General features: G+C 35.1%; 1 long non-coding RNA gene across 1 annotated transcript; it reads right to left on the bottom strand.

The window, feature by feature from the left end:
• Positions 1 to 897: 897 nt before the first annotated feature.
• On the bottom strand, positions 898 to 5,271 carry LOC127807427 (uncharacterized). Its single transcript, XR_008024684.1, has 3 exons — positions 1,577 to 5,271; positions 1,346 to 1,467; positions 898 to 1,261 (listed from the first exon to the last, which is right to left on the bottom strand). It is a non-coding gene; the product is annotated as an uncharacterized LOC127807427 (long non-coding RNA).
• Positions 5,272 to 6,580: the final 1,309 nt, after the last annotated feature.

The raw sequence follows: 6,580 nt of genomic DNA on the forward strand, positions 1-6,580 counted from the left end.
AAATCAGGCAATAAGGTCGACATTGAAGATTTAGCTTGACTATTGAAAATGTGTGCACATATAAGTGATAAAGACGTCGTGGAGATATCCCTTAACATAACCATTCGAAAGGGTAATGGAACTATGCACAGGAAAGGGAATATAAAAGTTGTAGGTGAGGGCTATTTTAGTTGTAGTTGTGCATATTATGAGGAGTTTACTTCCTCTTTGTCTTCCGTATGTATCTTATAATCATGGAAATTGGCACTAAATTTTGCTTCACTATACTCACATGTCATTTTGTTCCCTCATGACAATCATTTCAATACAGTTAAACAACTATTTTTCAGAACATACAATATTCAATTAAAAAAAACTCAGTTTAGTTTCGTTTTTGTTCCCTCATAACAATCATTTCAACACAGTTAAACAACTATTTTTCAGAACATACAATATTCTAATAGAAAAAATAAATTTAGTTTCGTCTTTGTTCCCTCATGACAATCATTTCAACACAACTTCAATTGACCCATTTTCAGAACTTTTCCCACCTTCACTGATACAGTCCTCCTCATAACTTATCACTGTCTTCAATATCTCTTATGACTGCAGTGATGGCACACCAAAACAAAAAGTTAACCAAAATTTCAATCTCTAAATTTGAATCAAGACAATATCAAACGCAAGATGCAATAAAGAAATAAAAGACAATGAGAAAAGATTAAATTAATAAACTCAAAAGCAGTGTGATGTGAACCCATTGACATAGTTTATTAAAAAAAATAGTTAGTAGTGTGATATAACTAAATTAAATTAAATTAAATTCAGAAATATAACATTTGCTTTGTGAACCCAACAGTTTTTTAACTAAATTAAATTAAAAACATAGTTTATTAGCAACTATTTATATGCCAAAAATAAGTATGAAATTGGTTTCCAAGAGTGTAAGACTTTGGCATGACATTATTAACATGTATTTCAACATCTATCTAGAAAAATTTGCAAAATTAATTAGGAAATCAATTTAATCCAATATAGACTAGTGATCTTAACCACAATGCAAGAGCAAAAACAATAGATATGATTAAGCACAAACTATTTTCCTTCCTTTTCTGATGGAATTTGGTCAACATAACCTCTCTTTAAGCAAATCGGTGTTCATCAACTCTATCCCCATCTCGTCTTCCTTGGGACATCCATGTGGCACATAGGTTGGCATAAATAGTTGACTTATTCCATAAGTCGGCATCCAATTGACTCTATAAGCTTGATAGTTAGCACCCTACAAAGAGGATAACAAATTTTAGTTTAACTACAAAAAATGACAAAGTATAATATATAAGTATACGATCTAACAATCACGCACCATCAACAGTTGTGAGTAAGTGAGTGGGGTTAGCATGGGATTTACTGCATCTTTTGCTGTTTGTATTAGAGCTTGACCAGGTTGTGCATTATTTTCCATTGGGCGTTTTCCTTTGCTTAACTCTGAAGTTACATGTGCAAAAAAATAGTATGGGCTATTATATGCGAACATTTATTGGTACTCATTTATTTCAGTAGATAATAGATAACTAAAATAGAGTTGTAAACATACCTTGCGTTTATTGGTACTCGTTGTCAATGGCCCCTTTTTGACGAAGTTTTCTAGGAGCTCCCTTTGTTTTCGTGCATTGTGGATCCGAAATGGGACCGTATGATGTCCTTCCAGCTTCGCCACAATCAGATGAGATTCGAACACTGCCTTGGGAAAGGAGATTACTGCCACAACTTGTTTTTAGTATCGATATGCTTAGATTGTTCAGTTGATTTTTGAGCAATTCTGTGAACTCTTAGGTGTGTTCTTCATCATCTACTACCAAATTTTCCACCTTGGCAGATAAACTTTGCAATTGATCGTATCTTACCTGCTTAGGAGTGCTAACCCAATCATTGTAATTGATATTAACCCTTGTGTATGCTCTACACACATCTCTCCTCCATCTCCTCAAGATATAACTGTCGGGAATAAATTCCACATCGTTTCGAATAAATATTGAAAAAGCATGCCTACAAAGTATCCCTCAAAACTTGAACAAGTGATAGCTGCAAACAATGTGACACTTCTCTCCCTCAAACATAATCGTAAACCTCTTTCTCTTCTTTGTTTCGTTGAACATGATATCTTCTTGGACTTCATACCTAGATCCAAGATAACAAACCTCGGTAGAGATAATATCGCAATACACTTTTCTAGTGAGCTCTGCTTGAAATTCTTTGGATTTTGAAATTGTGTAAACCTCTTGGAACTATTTCTCCACGGTATCATCTGTGAATATGACTCAAAATATGCCTAGAACTCTTTCTCAACTTTACACCTCAAAGCCTGCTTATACTGTTCAACAAAAAGCTTCAATGAGGTTTTCGAGTTCACTTACCAGTCGAAAAACGAATTCATACTTTCACTCCGTTACGTTATTGGCATCCCAACCCATAAACTTGTTCTCAAATAATAAGGTACCCAATGGCCTCGTTCTCTGAAAAGCTCGTACAACCAAACATTGTCATGCAATGTGTACATATCAATCAATAAACCCCAACCTCGTTCAAATTCTTCTAGATGTTGTGATTTGTATACCACTTCATACATAGTCGAGAGTATTGAACCTGTATGAGAGTGGCCCCCAAATTTTTCAGGCAACTTCTTAAGTATGCGCCACAAACACCATTTATTCCTCGTATTCGAAAAAAACAATTTGAATGGCATTTTGCATTACCCTATCCTAATCAGTTATTATACCAATGGGCGTCTGACTTTCCATGTACTCCAGCTAAGTCCTAAACAGCCAAATGAAAGTCTCAGTATCCTCACTGGATATTAAACCACAACCAAACAATGTCGGCTATTCGTGATGATTTACACCAACAAAAGGGGAAAACGACACGTCATACTTATTCGTCAAGTACGTGGTACCGAATGTCATATCGCCAAATTCCTTATATGCTTGTCTACACCTATTATCAGCCCAGAATACATTCTTTAGTCGACACTCATCGTCAAAATCCACACTAAAGAAAAAATCAAAACATTGTGCTTGTATTTTTGAAAAGTAGACTTGCATCACAGCTGCATCTCCCTTCTCAAGTCTTAATCACCTAATCTTATCAATGTAGTTTCTACAGTCCATTTCAACAAATGATATATTCTTATATCCACCCACTTCAACGACAGCTAAATTGTAACTTTTGTGTATTAGAATACCAGCTATGTTGTTTACTTCAAGCTTTCGTTTTACCTGTTCACTCAATTGTCGATTACATCGATACAACCTAGATTTTAAAGGACTTGTTTTGTGATTATGCTCCAAAATGACTTTGATAACACGCCATGTTCCTATCACAGTTGTCAGTCTAGCTAAACAACATGTTTTATTGATTGGTTGAGGCTTGAACAAGCTACTTGTATCACTATTTGTTAGGCCTTCTCAACTACAAACAAATGTCACATATTTTAATGACCAATCACTACCCTTTTTTGAAGTTCTTTTTCTAACAGGGAAACCCACACTATAAGCATATGTTTTGTAAAATTCAAAAATCTCGTTATGATCCCTAAACTTCATCCTAACCATAGGCACAATCTCCTCGTCCTCTGATGTGCATTCATTGTCTGTCACTACTTCAATCTCATCGTCAGAAACTACTACATTCTCTTCGTTAGCATACGAAAATTGATCTAAGAGACAAATTTATCAGCCTATTGAATTTCAAATCAAGAATTTAATCTATCTAATTCAAAAACTCATATAATCATAAACCAAAATGAAAATATGATCAAAGTAATTTATGATTCAAATCGTTTACTGACTACTTTCAAAAATAGGAACAAATATTCTTACATAACTTTTATACTAAAAATATAATCAAAATACTAATGACAGATTAATAACATAGTTGTTAATTTAAATCTGTTATTAATTTGTATCATTTGGCAGTCTTGAGTAGTTATGGTTAATTTTATATGTATAATGAATTAAATTCACATAGTTTGTGGGCTTACATCTTACTAAAATGTTTGGATAATAAACAAGGGCTCAAACCATAAGAAAGCCATTATTAACATTTAACCAAGCATCTTGCCTAGAGAAGACGTAAGATAACAACCAACAAAACAAAATCCAATAACAAAACAATCTTACCTAGGTCCATAAACATAAGATAAAACAATCCATTAAAATAACAGCCATTAACGTAAGATAAAAATGTGCATTCATTAAGATAACAACCAACAAAATCTGTTAGCAAAACAAAAGGCCATAGAGAAAACGTAAAAGACTAGCGGTCAATCTTACCTAGGTTCGACATTGTTGTCAGTGGCGGGTGGAGACAAAGGCGATACGATTAGCGACGATGGCGGGTGGGGACAAAGGCGGTTCAACTATAGGCGAGTTGAGATTTCAGACTAGTGGTGGCGAGAGGCTGTCGGCGAGGAGGAAGGAGAAAGAATGAGGCAGTTGGCGAGGAAGAAGAAGGAATAAGGCTATGCGTGAAAGAGGAAGAAGGAGGTTGTGCTTGAAGGAGAAAGAAAGAGGCATGTCTTTTGATAAAACCTGCTCCTAATTGCTCTAAAAAATGGTGATATTTTGATAGTCAAAATATCGTGCAAATTTGGCTTTAGTAAGCTCTCAATATGCGAGCAGTGTAAAATTGCTCCTAAATTCAAATCTTATCTCCGCCACATACTATAACTATTATGTGTCAACACTTTACTTTGTTTAATTTCAGTTTATTAATTTAGATTTTTTCGATTGTATAATGGGTTAGCAGTATTCAGTGAAATTAGTGGGTTAGCAGGAGTTAGTGGACACGAACTATTTAGTTCCTACTTTCTAGCTTTTTTGCTAGTTTTTCCCTAAAATATTAAAGTCTTTTTGCTATAAAATTCACTCTTGATATGCAATGGATATGGGAGAGAAAAAAAAAAAATTCAAAGCTTGTCTCTTGACTATTGCTATCAAATTCTTTCATTTTTGCTAATTCATTATGTCTCAACATCATAGCCTGAGGGTTGGGACGAGGACGTGGCCATGATCATGCCATCAACAAAGTATATAATAGTTTGATATCAAAGCCTGGGATAGTTGAAGAGAAACGCCTCCAACGACTTGAAACTCTCACAAAGAACTTGAGCTTAGGTCAAGAAAGACTTCTTAAGCAGATGGAAGAACTAATGGGGGTAATGAAGTCTCGATTAGAATTATCGGAAAAATGGTCGAATAATAGGAATTGGGGACTACACGGACAAGGTGGTGCTGGGTAACACATCCCAAGCTTGAATTTTCCCACTACAACGGTTTAGAAGATTTGACCATATGGATTTATTCGAGTGGAAAAATTCTACGAATTCCAAGGGACAACACTAGAAGATCAAGTCAAGTTAGCAACCTACCACTTAGTAAAAGATTCTTAATTATGGTACCAGCGAGGCAAAAATCAAGGTCACTTAGTTACTTAGGAAGGAATGAAAGTGGGACTGCTAAAGAGGTTTGTTGTTACTGAATATGCAGATTTCTTTGGAGGCTTATGTAAGCTTAAACATATAGGTATTGTTTTCGATTATCAAACTCGGTTTGGAGGCTTCTAGTACAAGTTGACACCTTAACAGACAAACAAGAAGCTGAGTGTTTTATTAGTAGGTTGAAGGATGGGTTGTGAGTTGATGTGAGAGCCCAAAACCCACAAAGTTCAACTGTTGTTATCGAGTTAGCCTGTGCTTATGAACTCAAAACCCAGAAGACATGAGGAGCCTAACTAACCTAGCGTTCTCCTATCCGATTTGCAACTCCAATACCCAATGGAGCACCCTAACTGTTGGCGATTCTAGAGGCACCAACCAAGAAAGAGTTTTATTGGTATGTAAGTTTTCTCTAGCAGGTCTCCAAAAGCAACGAGAATAAAAGCTGTGCTACAATTTTGATGAGAAGTACACAATGGGTCACAAGTGCAAAAAGCTATTCTTCATTGAAGTTGAAGAAGGGATCGAGAAAGTTATGGAAGAAGAAGACAATAGTGGTGGATATGAGACATCATCGATTTCTCTACATGCCTTGACTGGAGCTCAATCCCCCCAAACTATGCGAATTCACTCACAAATTGGTAAGGCTCCATTGATAATTCTAATTAACTCTGGTTCCATGCATAATTCCTTTCATCACAAATTTTCCAAAAATGCTGGGCTCAAACCAAAGATATGCTATTTATTTAGCGTGGCGACAACCAACAGGGAAAGATTGTCAAGCTAGGGCGTTACAACGTCGTACAGTTACTGCTGCAAGGCATTTTGGTTTGTTGAGTAATTTGTTCATTTGTTAAAGTTTTGAATTGATGAAAAAATAAGATAATTTCTATAAATGATGACAATCAAAATAGTGTATTAAAATTAATATATGATAGTAAAAATAATCGAGTAATGCATATAGATCAATCGAGTAAATCAAGTTCCTTAACCGAATACAAATTCCTGTTACTCGAGTAATGTAGTGATATCTCATCAATTCAAAAAATTAGTTCTTATAATCGAGTAAAATGTCTCATGTAATCGAGTAATCTTTTGATCTAATTC

This window comes from Diospyros lotus, chromosome 8 (genome assembly GCF_014633365.1).
Source record: "Diospyros lotus cultivar Yz01 chromosome 8, ASM1463336v1, whole genome shotgun sequence".
Lineage (NCBI taxonomy): Eukaryota > Viridiplantae > Streptophyta > Magnoliopsida > Ericales > Ebenaceae > Diospyros > Diospyros lotus.